Source organism: Cherax quadricarinatus, chromosome 51 (assembly GCF_038502225.1).
Source record: "Cherax quadricarinatus isolate ZL_2023a chromosome 51, ASM3850222v1, whole genome shotgun sequence".
NCBI classification, from domain to species: Eukaryota; Metazoa; Arthropoda; class Malacostraca; order Decapoda; family Parastacidae; genus Cherax; species Cherax quadricarinatus.
In genome coordinates, this window is record NC_091342.1 from 14,678,611 (window position 1) to 14,695,958 (window position 17,348).

The 17,348-nt window shown below is 49.3% G+C and overlaps 2 protein-coding genes across 7 annotated transcripts in view; both read left to right on the top strand.

The window, feature by feature from the left end:
• Positions 1-17,348, top strand: part of LOC128694641 (diacylglycerol kinase zeta) — an 881,430-nt gene that overhangs the window by 830,289 nt on the left and 33,793 nt on the right. The window lies entirely within an intron of this gene.
• The window catches only part of LOC138854165 (eye-specific diacylglycerol kinase-like), a 174,883-nt gene that overhangs the window by 134,530 nt on the left and 23,005 nt on the right, over positions 1-17,348 (top strand). The window lies entirely within an intron of this gene.

Consider the following 17,348-nt stretch of genomic DNA (forward strand, 5'->3'; position numbering starts at 1 on the left):
GTTCTCCCTGACTTTCCCAGTGGTTACACCCATAATAATCGCCTAACACTCAGTTACCTATTTACTACTAGGTGAACAGGTATAAGGAAACGTCCCCGGATCGAACCCAAACCCTTCATTTGTGAGCAGAAGGCGCTACTACTAAGTTACGAGCAGTTCAGTGCACATTAACTTACAGCTAGGTTGGCAAGATGGGTCTCCAGTGTGATAAAAGGCTGTACCAGTGTTTAGTGGGCGGAAACTATATTGGGAGTAATTGTATTCATTCATCATATTCTCCAGTCAACAAAATAAAGGCAAGGAATTAATCTGTCGTTTACCGAAGGATTTATTCCAAGCGTTATGGTTCATGCAGGTGGAGGGTTAGTGTGGTAAACTATCTTTTTTCTGACTAACTTCCTCGGCAGCATCTCTTCCTTAGTAGGAAGGAAACTTATAAAACCTCTTAATAGTTGTTTGCTCTTTGGGAAGGTAATTCAACCCCCGGTGTGCTGGAAAATAATTGTGCCCAGGCAGTCGCTGGGATAATTAAACGTTGGAAATTGTGTTAAATGGCCAGGTTTGCTGCCTAGAGGGAAAGCAGGAGTGAGAAATGGCCTTAGGAGAGAGAGAGAGTAGGAGGACGAGCAGCAAGGGAAAGATAAATGCCCTTGGGAGGCTGCCTAGAGGAAGATCGAGCACGAACAAGAGTGAGAAATGACCTCGGGAGACAGCGTAGAGTAGGACGACTTGCAGGATTAATTATTATTATTATTATTTATTAGTACTTATTATTTACGCGCTTAACCAGTGTGGGTCATTCAACCCACAAAATAGTGGAGGCTCGTGGCACCACCAGCAAAGATCGAGACATACTCCCTAACTATACTCACCTAGTTAATGTAACAACAATATAATGAAAGAAAGAAGTCTTATGGGAAGAAATGATGCGAGTCTTGTCTGTTTAGAAATATATTATCATGTATTGAATGTGCTGTCTTCTCGTTAATCCACATTACCCGGAGAAGTTTTCGGAGTTCATAGTTCCAACGGTCCGTTATTATTGTAGGTTCCGTGGTACTGTCCCGGTCCAGATGGTGACCCGGCGCCACCCAACGGTCCAGCCTCATACCAGGACTCCCGGTTGCCAGCGTGAACTTGGCCTAGGGCCGGGCTTCAGGAGTCGAGAAGCGTAGCTCGATCGTTAGCGCATTCAGCTCACACACTGAGGTCCGGAGATCGAATCCCCGGTACGGCTGGGAAACATTAGGACGTGTTTCTTAAGACACCTGCTGTCCATGTTCACCCATCAATAAAATGGGTACCTGGGTGTTAGTCGACTGGTGTGGGTCGCATCCTGGGACAAAACTGACCTAATTTGCCCGAAATGCTCTGCATAACAAGCGGCTTTCTATATAGTAGTATGTCATTGATGTCAGTTAGGCCTATATACCTTGTACACTTACTTGTAGAAATAAAGATATTATTCGAAACCAATCAAAAGTGCCAGGCTGTTGGTGCTAGCAGCACGCAGTTCAAGGTACGCACCATAGCTAATTATTAACAGACGTGAAGAACTTCTAAATTCCCGCTTTAAGTTTATTTTTTTTTCCACGGGTCGATTTTACAGGCTTAGAGGTGTTATCTTACTCCAGCTCATTTCAAAACCCAGCCTTATCTGAGGTATACTACTATCCCAACCAGGGAATACCACCCACAACAGTCGGCTAACACTCAGGTACTTATTTACTACTAGGTGAACAGAATCAGGAGGTTTCCACCCGTGCCGGCGATCAAACCACGGACACTCAACATGTGAGCCGAGTGCGCTATCAACTAAACCACGGGACACCGTAGGGCTTTTCATTGAGGCATTTTGCACTGTCTGCCAAGCTTATTGCTTTCGTAGGAAGTGATTTCGGTGTGCAAATTTGGGACCTATCCCTCCAGAATTTTATAAGTGTAAATTATGATTAATCTTTCTCGCCTACTTCCCAAGGAGTACAGCTCGAGGGACTCAGCATTCCCAGTAATTTAAGTGCAAGATTCGAGTTTATACGGGCAGTGAAGCGTCCCCTTATATTCTCTAGATTTGCGAGTTCACTTGCTTTAAAAAGTATTATTGATATACAACAGTATACCAGTCTAGAGAAAACAAATGACTTGAGAGTATCAACATTGGAATGACTTGTTTTAAAAATTCTTGTTATCCAGCGTATCCATTTTATTGCTGTTGTGATAACATTGTTGTGATTGTTAAATGTGAGATCTTCTGACATCATCTTTTCTAGGTCTTTCTCTTTTAAACTTCCGATCTGTCGAGTTTATTGTGTACTCCATTCAAGTTTTTATTTCCTAGTTTTTTTTATCGCGGAGTAACTGAAACTTGTCCTCATTAAACATCATATTGGTGGTGGTGGCTGCTGGAAGACCTAATTTACATAAGACTGAACGATTGTTGTGTCAAGAGATGCCACTCATTGAAACTCGTTGCCTTTTCTTTACTTGGATCTCCCTCAACCACATGGATGAGTTGACTGAAGACTGAGCTGCGGAGAATTGTGCTGCATAGTATGAGTATTGGTGCGTCCCGGTGTCCCTCCCATCATCCGTCCAACATGTCCTGTAACATGGTACTACGGTACCTACAGCATGGTTCCATTTCTCTTAGTTACTTATCATATCGTGTAACGAACAATTTCCCGTCAACTTTCAGGCCTCGATGTTGGGTCACACACTGACCTCAGTCTCGCAGTTAATCTTGGATTACAGTTCTTCTTTCCGCGGTCAGTTAAAAACAACTGAGAAAAGAAGAGTTGTTCTTGCTGAAATGAGAAGAGATAAATTTGAATTAGCTGCGTGTTGGGCGAGTCACGTGGAATGAGCACAGAGATAACGCGACTGTCGGTTAAATGGCTTGTACACTCGTTAAGAGACGTTTCGTGGTAGTTTGCACTCACTTTTATTGCCTTGTAAATCACCGAATTGCAATTTTAGGTAATTACCGATCCTCCCTCCCCCCTCGGTAGAGGGGTGGCTGCCCCCTCTTGAACTTTTTTTTTATCTGAATTCTGTTTTTCATCGATTCATCGGGGGAAGTGCCTTCATGCTAAGGAAAAAGCTCTTGATCCGTGAAACTGGAGCTGTTCTTAGGATTTTTACTGGGTTGACTCCCGCTCCGGCAGTGTGACCCCTACGGGTTTAGAGCTTCCCCGTATATGAGATATATATATATATATATATATATATATATATATATATATATATATATATATATATATATATTATAATGTATGTACATTCATGAGCGCTCATGCACTCTTCCTCTCCTCCTCTATATTCTACCCCTCCCACTTTCTGCTTTACTTCTTCCCTCTTTCTACTCTACATCTCTCTTCATTTCTCCTACATTCCCATCTCTTTCTCTCACTTTTATCCTTCTCTTTACCTTCGTAAATTCTCCTTCCATGTCTCTCCTATATTTTTCTTCCCTTACTCATCTTCCCGCCCTCTTTCATTTTTTTTGCCCCATTTTCCTCTTCCTTGCCGGGCTGTGGTTCGTACGTTGGAATGCTTGCTGTCAATAGTAACTGTTTGATCAGGCCCTGATCCACCAGGTTGTCTAGTTATGGACCGGGTCACGGGATAGTTGACCCCCCCCCCCTCGGAGGAACCTCCAGGTAGACTCTAGGATTGCCCTTAACCTGTTACTTCCCCGTCTCTCTTCCCGTCGATTATTACACTCCTCTCTCTCCTTCCACCTATCCACCCCCCTGTCTCTTTCCCTCATCTCTCACTCCTCCCCCGTCTCTCCTCCTCCATTTCCTTAACTCCTTGTCTCTTCCCCTCTACTCTCCGCCTCCTTCCATCTTTCTTCACATTACTAATATTATCTGAATCACTTTCTAACTTCACATTTACGGGAAGCAATTATTTCTGTAAAAGTTGAGGCAAGCCTTTTATTTCACGCGTGTGCGTGTGTGTGTGTGTGTGTGTGTGTGTGTGTGTGTGTGTGTGTGTGTGTGTGTGTGTGTGTGTGTGTGTGAGAATTAAAATGCCTGATCTTTTCCCTGTACATTGCTCAGTGAATTGGAAGAGCAACACACGCAAGCAATTGATTTTGTAAACAAACTTTGCATATATATTGCTAATACACAAGATTCATCACATAGCATTGTGCAGATGTACTTGGTGTGCATTTGTACATGTTGTGCTGCGCATGGTGTACAGTACTAAAATGTGTTAGCAACATGGTGAAACAATGTGTTTCTACCTAATATTAACTTGGGATCAGCCCATGAAGCCCGGTGCCGCCTGCCCGCACCACCACCACCACCACCACCACCACAACCACCACCACCACCATACCTGCTGGCTCTTAAAGAGGATCTGTTCCCGAGGCTCTATGATGGGGAGGGGCTGGACAGCCTCTTCCGCAGGGGTAGTGCCTCTGGCTGGGAGGTTGGAAGGGTGCCTCTGGCTGGGAGGTTGGAAGGGTGCCTCTGGCTGGGAGGTTGGAAGGGTGCCTCTGGCTGGGAGGTTGGAAGGGTGCCTCTGGCTGGGAGGTTGGAAGGGTGCCTCTGGCTGGGAGGTTGGAAGGGTGCCTCTGGCTGGGAGGTTGGAAGGGTGCCTCTGGCTGGGAGGTTGGAAGGGTGCCTCTGGCTGGGAGGTTGGAAGGGTGCCTCTGGCTGGGAGGTTGGAAGGGTACCTCCGGCTGGGAAGGTTGGTAGGGTGCCTCCGGCTGGGGAGGTTGGAAGAGTGCCTCTGGCTGGGGTGGTTGGAAGGGTACCTCCGGCTGGGAAGGTTGGTAGGGTGCCTCCGGCTGGGGAGGTTGGAAGAGTGCCTCTGGCTGGGAGGTTGGAAGGGTACCTCCGGCTGGGAAGGTTGGTAGGGTGCCTCCGGCTGGGGAGGTTGGAAGAGTGCCTCTGGCTGGGGTGGTTGGAAGGGTGCCTCTGGCTGGGGTGGTTGGAAGAGTGCCTCTGGCTGGGGTGGTTGGAAGAGTGCCTCTGGCTGGGGAGGTTGGAAGAGTGCCTCTGGCTGGGGTGGTTGGAAGGGTGCCTCTGGCTGGGGTGGTTGGAAGAGTGCCTCTGGCTGGGGAGGTTGGAAGGGTGCCTCTGGCTTGGGTGGTTGGAAGAGTGCCTCTGGCTGGGGTGGTTGGAAGAGTGCCTCTGGCTGGGGAGGTTGGAAGGGTGCCTCTGGCTGAGGTGGTTGGAAGAGTGCCTCTGGCTGGGGAGGTTGGAAGGGTGCCTCTGGCTGGGGAGGTTGGAAGGGTGCCTCTGGCTGGGGAGGTTGGAAGGGTGCCTCTGGCTGGGGAGGTTGGAAGGGTGCCTCTGGCTGGGGAGGTTGGAAGGGTGCGTCTGGCTGGGGAGGTTGGAAGGGTGCCTCTGGCTGGGGTGGTTGGAAGAGTGCCTCTGGCTGGGTGGGTGGAAGAATGCGTCTGGCTGGGTGGGTGGAAGAGGGCCTCTGACTGGGTGAAAGAGTGCCTCTGGCTGGGTGGGTGGAAGAGTGCGTCTGGGTGGGTGGAAGAGTGCCTCTGGCTGGGTGGGTGGAAGAGTGCGTCTGGCTGGGTGGGTGGAAGAGTGCGTCTGGCTGGGTGGGTGGAAGAGTGCCTCTGGGTGGGTGGAAGAGTGCCTCTGACTGGGTGAAAGAGTGCCTCTGGCTGGGTGGGTGGAAGAGTGTGTCTGGGTGGGTGGAAGAGTGCCTCTGGCTGGGTGGGTGGAAGAGTGCGTCTGGGTGGGTGGAAGAGTGCCTCTGGCTGGGTGGGTGGAAGAGTGCCTCTGGCTGGGTGGGTGGAAGAGTGCCTCTGGCTGGGTGGGTGGAAGAGTGCCTCTGACTGGGTGGGTGGAAGAGTGCCTCTGGCTGGGTGGGTGGAAGAGTGCCTCTGACTGGGTGGAAGAGTGCCTCTGACTGGGTGGAAGAGTGCCTCTGGCTGGGTGGGTGGAAGAGTGCCTCTGGCTGGATGGGTGGAAGAGTGCGTCTGGGTGGGTGGAAGAGTGCCTCTGACTGGGTGGGTGGAAGAGTGCGTCTGGGTGGGTGGAAGAGTGCCTCTGGCTGGGTGGGTGGAAGAGCGCCTCTGGCTGGGTGGGTGGAAGAGTGCCTCTGGCTGGATGGGTGGAAGAGTGCCTCTGGGTGGGTGGAAGAGTGCCTCTGGCTGGGTGGGTGGAAGAGCGCCTCTGGCTGGGTGGGTGGGTGGAAGAGTGCCTCTGGCTGGGTGGGTGGAAGAGCGCCTCTGGCTGGGTGGGTGGAAGAGCGCCTCTGGCTGGGTGGGTGGAAGAGCGCCTCTGGCTGGGTGGGTGGAAGAGCGCCTCTGGCTGGGTGGGTGGAAGAGCCCCTCTGGCTGGGTGGGTGGAAGAGTGCCTCTGGCTGGGTGGGTGGAAGAGTGCCTCTGGTTGGGTGGGTGGAAGAGTGCCTCTGGGCTGGGGTGGTGGAATTGTGCCTCTGACTGGGTGGGTGGAAGAGCGCCTCTGGCTGGGTGGGTGGAAGAGCCCCTCTGGCTGGGTGGGTGGAAGAGCGCCTCTGGCTGGGGTGGTGGAAGAGCGCCTCTGGCTGGGTGGGTGGAAGAGTGCCTCTGGCTGGGTGGGTGGAAGAGTGCCTCTGGCTGGGTGGGTGGAAGAGTGCCTCTGGCTGGGTGGGTGGAAGAGTGCCTCTGGCTGGGTGGGTGGAAGAGTGCCTCTGGCTGGGTGGGTGGAAGAGTGCCTCTGGCTGGGTGGGTGGAAGAGTGCCTCTGGCTGGGTGGGTGTAAGAGTGCCTCTGGCTGGGTGGGTGGAAGAGCGCCTCTGGCTGGGTGGGTGGAAGAGTGCCTCTGGCTGGGTGGGTGGAAGAGTGCCTCTGGCTGGGTGGGTGGAAGAGTGCCTGTGGGTGGGTGGAAGAGTGCCTGTGGGTGGGTGGAAGAGTGCCTGTGGGTGGGTGGAAGAGTGCCTCTGGGTGGGTGGAAGAGTGCCTCTGGGCTGTGGTGGTGGAAGAGTGCCTCTGGCTGGGTGGAAGAATGCCTCTGGCTGGGTGGGTGGAAGAGTGCCTCTGGCTGGGTGGAAGAATGCCTCTGGGTGAGTGGAAGAGTGCCTCTGGCTGGGTGGAAGAATGCCTCTGGCTGGGTGGAAGAATGCCTCTGGCTGGGTGGAAGAATGCCTCTGTGTGGGTGGAAGAGTGCCTCTGGCTGGGTGGAAGAATGCCTCTGGCTGGGTGGGTGGGTGGAAGAGTGCCTCTGGCTGGGTGGGTGGAAGAGTGCCTCTGGCTGGGTGGGTGGAAGAGTGCCTCTGGGCTGTGGTGGTGGAAGAGTGCCTCTGGCTGGGTGGAAGAATGCCTCTGGCTGGGTGGGTGGAAGAGTGCCTCTGGCTGGGTGGAAGAATGCCTCTGGGTGAGTGGAAGAATGCCTCTGGCTGGGTGGAAGAATGCCTCTGGGTGGGTGGAAGAGTGCCTCTGGCTGGGTGGAAGAATGCCTCTGGGTGGGTGGAAGAGTGCCTCTGGCTGGGTGGAAGAATGCCTCTGGCTGGGTGGGTGGGTGGAAGAGTGCCTCTGGCTGGGTGGGTGGAAGAGTGCCTAAGGCTGGGTGGGTGGAAGAGTGCCTCTGGGCTGGGGTGGTGGAAGAGTGCCTCTGGCTGGGTGGGTGGAAGAGTGCCTCTGGGCTGGGGTGGTGGAAGAGTGCCTCTGGCTGGGTGGAAGAATGCCTCTGGCTGGGTGGGTGGAAGAGTGCCTCTGGCTGGGTGGAAGAATGCCTCTGGGTGGGTGGAAGAGTGCCTCTGGCTGGGTGGAAGAATGCCTCTGGCTGGGTGGGTGGAAGAGTGCCTCTGGCTGGGTGGAAGAATGCCTCTGGGTGGGTGGAAGAGTGCCTCTGGCTGGGTGGAAGAATGCCTCTGGCTGGGTGAGTGGAAGAGTGCCTCTGGGCTGGGGTGGTGGAAGAGTGCCACTGACATGGGGAAGATAAGTTAGTGTGACACAGTAGGTGGTGACACCATAATTCTTGGTGATCTAAGGAAAATTCGATACTGACTTTTTTTTTAAGAATAGTGACGCCTCACTGAAGTCTTTGTCAGTGTTAAGGTGAAGGTAGTTGAAACACTGCTGCGTGTTTCTTTACTAAAAATAGTCCGTGTCATAGAAATCCATACGTCAGTAGTGAAGATAATGTTATGTAGATGTACACATTAACCACGGAACGGGTGGAGTTTGAATACATGGCGAGTGAATCGTAAAACTACAGGCCAGTGCGTACGGTACTGAGCCAGCTGGCTACAGTAAGATTCATCTAACCCTGTCACACTGGTGGCGCATGCTAACCTCCCTGTGGTGTATAAATATACCTCGATGGATGACTTATTGCAGCCAGCTGGCCCAATGACTTACGCACTGGCCTGGAGTTTTACGACTCACTCGCCATGGATTCAAATCCCACCCGAACCCTGGTTTATTTGCAATCGTGTTATTATGATTTCGTGAATAATGTACATATTTGCTTCCTTCATACATGTATGGTGTCAGGAAACCTTCCATTTAATTCTTTACCTTACTAAGAAATGTTATATTTGCTTGACAAAATCCTCTCGTCTGGCATGAAGGAAAAGGTGTTTAACTTAATAAAATCCATTCCTGTATTCTATAAAGAAATATATCATTTTGGTGATTCTTAGCGTAACCGCAAAGGAAAAGTACCTTGGTGTTGTACATTCCTTACGTCAGCTCTCTAAGAGGGATGGATAAGGTTTCTGTGAAGGTTTTTATCCAGTGATCGCCGGTGTCGTGATCTTTCCTAGTGTCGTGATGATCAGTGTGTCCAGCGCTAGTGCTCGTCTCTCAAGTTCATTCTGCCATCAGTCTGCATAACACCAGAGAGAGAGAGAGAGAGAGGGGAGGAGGGAGGGAGGGAGGTAAAGAGAGAGAGAGAGAGAGCGGGAGAGTTCGTACTGCATAATATCAATGAGATAAAGTCAGCTGATCAAATGAAATTGCTGGCCCACAGATGGCTCCAACTTCATCCTGTTCCTACGTGTATGTCTCATAACAATAAAAAAAAAGGCTCTTAAATAATGTGATGTAGGTAACAGCTCTTAGCTTGTCAATAAAGTTGGGAATCCTTAACCTAACCTTGTCAAACCCTGTGTAAAAAAAAAAAGGGGGGGGGGGGTTAGGAAAATGACATTGGCAACGAGTACCCAATATCACCAGCACCGCTGAATGATACCGTCAAACCGTTCTACTAATATAACTACCTACCTCCTACAACTACCACTACCATCTCTTAGTTCTGTCTACTCTTCAACTGATACCGGGTTATTTACCTGGTTTAGATTTCCATGTGTGGTGTTTCTGATGTCCAATTTGTGCTGAGGAAAATGTCATTATTGATTTCCCTCTTTATTATATTTTGTAGTTAGAGTATAATTGTGGGAGAGAGAGAGAGAGAGAGGTGAGTTTACTTTACCCGTGATCGTTCAGTCGCCTGGGTCGTGGTCACCCGTCCCTGCTTCATGGTCACCCGTCCCTGCTTCATGGTCACCCGTCCCTGCTTCATGGTCACCCGTCCCTGCTTCATGGTCACCCGTCCCTGCTTCATGGTCACCCCTCCCTGCTTCATGGTCACCCGTCCCTGCTTCATGGTCACCCGTCCCTGCTTCATGGTCACCCCTCCCTGCTTCATGGTCACCCGTCCCTGCTTCATGGTCACCCCTCCCTGCTTCATGGTCACCCCTCCCTGCTTCATGGTCACCCGTCCCTGCTTCATGGTCACCCCTCCCTGCTTCATGGTCACCCGTCCCTGCTTCATGGTCACCCGTCCCTGCTTCATGGTCACCTGTCCCTGGGTCATGGTCGCCCCTCCCTGCTTCATGGTCACCCCTTCCTGGGTCATGGTCGCCCCTCCCTGCTTCATGGTCACCCGTCCCTGCTTCATGGTCACCCGTCCCTGCTTCATGGTCACCCCTCCCTGCTTCATGGTCACCCCTCCCTGCTTCATGGTCACCCGTCCCTGGGTCATGGTCACCCGTCCCTGGGTCATGGTCACCCCTCCCTGCTTCATGGTCACCCCTCCCTGCTTCATGGTCACCCCTCCCTGCTTCATAGTCACCCGTCCCTGCTTCATGGTCACCCGTCCCTGCTTCATGGTCACCCGTCCCTGCTTCATGGTCACCCGTCCCTGCTTCATGGTCACCCGTCCCTGCTTCATGGTCACCCGTCCCTGGGTCATGGTCGCCCCTCCCTGCTTCATGGTCACCCCTCCCTGCTTCATGGTCACCCCTCCCTGCTTCATGGTCACCCGTCCCTGGGTCATGGTCACCCGTCCCTGGGTCATGGTCACCCGTCCCTGGGTCATGGTCACCCGTCCCTGCTTCATGGTCACCCCTCCCTGCTTCGTGGTCACCCGTCCCTGCTTCATGGTCACCCGTCCCTGCTTCATGGTCACCCGTCCCTGCTTCATGGTCTCCCGTCGCTGGTTCATGGTCTCCCGTCCCTGGGTCATGGTCACCCGTCCCTGGGTCATGGTCACCCGTCCCTGCTTCATGGTCACCCCTCCCTGCTTCATGGTCACCCCTCCCTGCTTCATGGTCACCCGTCCCTGGGTCATGGTCACCCGTCCCTGGGTCATGGTCACCCGTCCCTGCTTCATGGTCACCCCTCCCTGCTTCATGGTCACCCCTCCCTGCTTCATGGTCACCCGTCCCTGGGTCATGGTCACCCGTCCCTGCTTCATGGTCACCCGTCCCTGCTTCATGGTCACCCGTCCCTGCTTCATGGTCACCCGTCCCTGCTTCATGGTCACCTGTCCCTGGGTCATGGTCGCCCCTCCCTGCTTCATGGTCACCCGTCCCTGCTTCATGGTCACCCTTCCCTGCTTCATGGTCACCCGTCCCTGGGTCATGGTTACCCGTCCCTGCTTCATGGTCACCCGTCCCTGCTTCATGGTCACCCGTCCCTGCTTCATGGTCACCCGTCCCTGGGTCATGGTCACCCCTCCCTGCTTCATGGTCACCCGTCCCTGCTTCATGGTCACCCGTCCCTGCTTCATGGTCACCCGTCCCTGCTTCATGGTCACCCCTCCCTGCTTCATGGTCACCTGTCCCTGGGTCATGGTCGCCCCTCCCTGCTTCATGGTCACCCGTCCCTGCTTCATGGTCACCCGTCCCTGGGTCATGGTTACCCGTCCCTGCTTCATGGTCACCCGTCCCTGCTTCATGGTCACCCGTCCCTGGGTCATGGTCACCCCTCCCTGCTTCATGGTCACCCGTCCCTGCTTCATGGTCACCCGTCCCTGCTTCATGGTCACCCGTCCCTGGGTCATGGTCACCCCTCCCTGCTTCATGGTCACCCGTCCCTGCTTCATGGTCACCTGTCCCTGGATCATGGGGCTGCTGCTGGGGCTGCTGCTGGGGCTGCTGCTGGGGCTGCTGCTAGGGGTGCTGCTGGGGCTGCTGCTGCGGGTGCTGCTGGGGCTGCGGTTGAGGCTGATGCTGGGGGTGCGGTTGGGGCTGATGCTGGGGTTGCGGTTGGGGCTGATGCTGGGGCTAGCGGGGCCTGGTGCCGGGCTATGGTATATCCCAGGTACGTAATTACTTACCATCACCGTGGTTAATATTCACCAGGACGACACTGTTGCTCTAGTCTGTCACTTCTTTTTGGTAATCTTTTTTTTTATCATGTTCCTGCCATTAACTTTTCTAGATAATTTATAATTATGAGTAAATTACTTTCCTCGTCGTTAAGAAAGAGGAAATTACAGATTACAAGCATGAAGGAAATTGAATTTAGGTATGATCGTGTGCTGAGGAGGTGAGACTGAAAAAAAGAGACCAGGAAAATGATTCAAGAGGGTTGGAACAGGATACAAATGTGGTCATGAATGTGGGAACTTAAGTTTATTCCTGGCAAATGTTAAATGATATATGTAAGGGAGAGAGGGTGAGAACGGAGACTGAATACGACCTTGGAGGTGTGACGTTGCAGACAGTGTGGAGCAAGAAGGAAGTATTGCACCAAGCATATCACCAGAATCACATATCAGCTGTGTAACTTCAGTGAGTTTCACATAACTATTTGAAAAAACTTAATAACTTGAACAAAGAATAAACTATGCCATACACAAGCATGTTAGGACCATCTTCATTAATGAGACACTTGTGCAATATTGTGGTACCTTTTTATTTTCCTGAATAAAAATACGCAAAAGTTGCACAAGCGTCTTATTTACCAACTTTACCGGTTTTCTAAGCCATTTATTCAAATTAGACTCACCTTGCAGCACAGTCATGGAACCAGTTTGTTCAAGCATGTAAAGAAACTTATAAAGATTCAAAGGTGAGAAAATACATTCTCGCAACCATAGAAGGGAGGATAACATGCTCATAGAATAATTTTCCTGGTATGTATATAGGAGAAAGTTATTTAAGATGCAAGAGATAGCAAAGGCACACAGTTGAAGACGCTAGAGACGCCACACATACATTAAGATTTAGTGTTCTTGTTATACAAACTATAGATGACGAGGTAGCTGAAACACATGATAGTATTATTCACAGGGAGTACTAAACCCGGAGGCATTATACAGCGCTTTTAGAATAGTAGTCCATAAAGTCTAATCCTACGGGGTCGGTACATATTGTCCAGACAAGGACAGCTCTCATCTGTTTCTTATGACTGAGTTATGAAGCTAAGACACTCAGAATACCCAAATTCACCACGTGCAGGTGGTTGCTGTTTGAGTTTCTCTGCTGATAGTAATTGTGAGGTAGGTGTTACGAATCCAACTCTGTGAGTACAACTAGGAGAATATAAACTAAATAGAGTAGTTTTAGTGGTACAAGAGATAGAAAGGGACTGAAGGGTGAATGAAGGCAAAAGTAATAGTATCAATAGTAGTACAAATGGAGTGGTAGACCTAGTAGTAGTAGTAGTAGTAGTAGTAGTAGTAGAGAGGTCAGTTTAAGGACAAGAAAAAGGAGCACTGCAGGAAAACTAAGGGTCTTACCCTTTGTGGGCACTTAGCTTTACTGCACTGCTCCTTTTTCTTATCCTTAGGCTGAACCCTTTTCTACTACTACGTCTACCACTTCATTCCCACTACTATTGCCACTATTACTTCTGCCCTTATGTTAGTGTGACTTTGTAAATGGTCAAGTAGGACCGAAACGTCGTCGTAAGCTCCTCTCTCCTATGTGCGGGTTATTTGTGTATTGTTCCAATCACGGTATTGAGTCTTTAATACTGAAGATGGCTCCCTACGAGTAGTGACCTGCTCCTTAACAACAAAAAGGCAATATATAAACACGCGTATACACGTACGTGTACATACAAGTTCACGCTGGTACGCACATGCGTATATATAATACGATCTCTTACACGTACGCACACACTGAACAACTTGTCACTACAAGTAGGTTCACAGATTAATATTCTCTTAAGTTGATCAGGAGTGCCGGAGACAAGAGCTGCGGCTCATCCACCTTCAGAATTAGCTGGATAAAGACAGCAACAGCGCGCAGCGTGCATAGACACAAATGTGTACTACTAGTATTGGACAATAATTAGCTCTAAATACAGTTCTTCTTAGTGCGAAACGTTGTCTCACTAAAGACTTGTTCCGTATGCATGTGTATCTACATATATGCAGTGTTTACCCCCTGCAAACCAACAACTGGTGGAGCTTTGTTGATGTTCTTGGACCACTGATGGAGCCTTGTTGGTGTTCATGGACGACTGATGGAGCCTTGTTGGTGTTCTTGGACGACTGATGGCGCTTTATCTTCATGGGCGACTAATAGAGCTTACTTGATGTTCTTGGACTACCGATGGAGCTTTGTTAATGCCTCCATGAAGTTGTGGCAGTCGTAGGAGTTGAAAGTAATCTCTCTCTCTCTTTCTCTCGTCTTTCCTACTTCACCTCACTTTTCCAACCCCTCCCCCTCCTTTCTTTGTCTTTCGTCATTAAAATTTCCAATCTTCGAGGATTATTCCTCCCATTCTCGTTTGAATCTAGTGTACCTTAATATCTTTCCTTACTCCATACTTTTTCATGTCCATTCTATACACACTTAACTCTTTCCCTTTCTATCACTTTGAAGTCTCTAGCCTTTCCACTCTTCCTGTTCTTTTCCTCTTATCTGTTTCTCCTCTCCTACCTCTTTTCTCCCTGCTCACCTCTTCTTCTCTTCCCCTCCTTTACCTTCCAGTCCCTCCTCTCCCTTTCTTCCTCTCTCCCCCACTGGCCGGATGTTGTTCTGTGCCAATCATTGAAGTTCGCGATCACAATGAATAACTTACGAAGCTTCGGCTCCACTAGATGCTTTTAATTTAGCTGACAAATACTCACCCTCGAGCCTGGAGCTTGAAGTGTTGGGGCTAGGAGCGGAACCCATGAGTGTGTGGAGGGCTAGGAGCCGGATCCCTGAGTGTGGGGCGCTAAGAGCTGGATCTGAGGATGAGAGAGCTAGGAGCTGGAGGTGTGGGGGGGAGGAGGTGGAGGTGAGGGGCTAAGAGCTGGAGGTGTGAGAGTGAGGAACTAGTCCCTAGACAAGTTGATTTCTACACGATCAAGTCAGAAAACATGCAAATTATTGAAAATTCTTGAAGTTCCTCAAAGTAACCATCCTCAAGCTCAAGTGAAGGATGCAACATAATCTATAACTGGTCACTAGTAGAGGAACTGGGTCCATATCTGCACACTGAAATTACAATACTCCTTACGAGGGAAAGAGCTTGGCAGTGTGTTTCAAAGGGCTTCCCCCCTCCCTCTCTCTCTCTCTCTCTCTCTCTCTCTCTCTCTCTCTCTCTCTCTCTCTCTCTCTCTCTCTCTCTCTCCTCTACTGCAGAGCAGGGACGCAACAAGAAATAATTTAGCGAGTGTAAAGGGGCCAAAATATTATTTTGTTATTCATGTAAAACGCTAAACCCGTGCGGGGGTCATTCAACGCAAGGATGTGAGGCAGGCTCGAATCTCCGTCTGTTTTACAGCGGAATTACGGATGAATTACCACCAGACCCCTAGGTGTCTTTAAGAGGAAACTTGATAGGGTGCTCAGGTTAATTTCTAATGAGCCAGGGTGAAGTGCGCGCTGCTAGCATGAACACACTGGCTATGTCCACCACCCAGGAGGCCGGGTCTGCAACTTGCACACGGGGGAGTCACCTTGGACACGGATGGGGGGGACCCCGAAACCTACAATAGGTATACCAGAATTAAATATTAGTTGTTCTAGGCTGTTACATTAATCGTAATTTATCTAAACTTGCATAATTATCAAATTGCATCAACTGGAGGGAAACGTCTGGCAGTGGCTTTAATAATTGAAAACCACACGTGTGTACAACGTGTTCCGTGGCAGCAGGTGAGACACTGGGAGGGGCACAGTCAGTTCATTGTTGGGTGAACATGTGTCATACCTGTGACCAGGGCGGAAAAAGAAAAAATTTTGCCAGGTGGAATAAGACTACTTTGGGGCCCCTGGGGGCAGGCTGAGGCTTCTCTTAAAATTGAGAATTTGAAGTCCAATAAAACCATTGATAAACGTTCATAAACTCTTTTTCCTGCGCAACAGAATGACCAGATAATATATACTTTATAGATTTTGAAAATTGTTGTTAGCCTATAACTATACATTAGGCTCTGATCCACCAAGAGGCCTGGTCACAGACCGGGCCGCGGGGGCGTTGACCCCCGGAACTCTCTCCAGGTAAACTCCAGGTAATACAAGTGCCTAAATTTTCAAACGTTTAATAAGTTCTTTCAAACTAAATTTTAAAAGTTTAATATTTACTTAGACTACTTACTCAAGTGAGCTTTTCTGGCCTTTTTGTCTGCAAAATTTGTAACAAGACTATCAACATTAATTTCTCTTGCAATGCTTGATTCATTGTTGTGTTTTCCCAAATCAGCAAGTCGGGTTTGACACATAGACCTTAAAAAAGTTTTTGATATGTTTGAGTTTGCTAAAGGATCTGCTGACGCTACTGTAGCTGGAATTGTCAACAGTATTCTCAAACTAACACAAACATGTGGAAATATCTCACAAAGTTTGTAGTCTGTTAATAAATTCATCAATTCTAAAGGTTTCAGTTCTGGTTTTCCAAATCAACGTCCGGGTCCTAGACCAATGTACTGGCTGAACCCCCCCCCCCCACCACCACCGTCCCCCCCTCCCCCCCTCCCCCCCGTCCCCCGTCTGATAGGCCCTCCATGTGACCAGTGTTAAGGGTTCTTCTACCCTTGCAGCCTCAACTAAGGCAAGGCTTTATCATACTGAGTAAATGGTCAGTCAGGCTTTTGTTGCTAGCGACCCGCAAACGCAAATAATCATCACAACCTGGCTGATCAGCAAAACGAAAATGTCTCCTTCCCTAGAGAGAGAGGTAAGAGCAGCGGCAGTACAGCACATGACATATTACTGATGATATGAAAACACCAGTGAAAACTGCTCGTTACTTTCACTCACAGGAATTAAGATACCATTTTAAAGGGAAAACAAGTGCTGTTTCACTTAACAGAAATAGTAAGAACACAGTTGTATCTGCCGAGGAGGAAATGTGGATAATATACACAAGAGAACACATGAAATGCATTAGGGCCAAATGAGAGAGATACACTGTTGTGAAAGAACAACTTGGACATATATTATTATTTACAGGAAAATCTTATTGATTTTTCTAAGATATAGTAATGTGTGAACTTCAACACTGTCATTTGAAATGTATTTGTGATGTGATCATTTTTGGTACATCAGACAATATTTAACTCTGGGAATGGAAGTGTAGGACGTTGTGTGTGTGTGTGTGTGTGTGTGTGTGTGTGTGTGTGTGTGTGTGTGTGTGTGTGTGTGTGTGAGAGAGAAAATGAGTGAACAAATGATTGAATATCGGGGCAGGAGAATAAGATACAAAAAAAGGAAGGAGGACAAGAAGGCAATTTGCTAAAAACAGAGATAAAAGTGCTAGAGAGAGTAAGGGAGGTAGGGAAGGAAGAGAGATGAGTGGAGAATGATGAAGAGAGAAGCTTAATTAACAAAATTTTCCTCTACCTTTAGAAGGAAGAATTAGGCGATGTAACTGTGTATAAATAAATGGTGTCTTGCTGACGTAAATTTATTCCATAATGGTGTGTGTGATTATATACATTTGTTTCTTAGGTGATTTATATAAATTTGTGACGGAGAGGCATCAGAGATTTATAGTAAGTGTTCTCTCGGGGCTGACTATAAATTGAGGGTGTGTGTGAAGTGGAAAATATATACCACATGCTTGGTTTACCACACTTACGTGCCTCTTAATTGAAAGTAAAAATGCAGTTTATTTTCTCTTGTATAAGAGAAAATTTTGGACCAGCCCAGATAATTGTCTCGTTCTTTTCACACTTATGATGGCGCAGATTTTGACGTACGTCACAATTTTTTTTT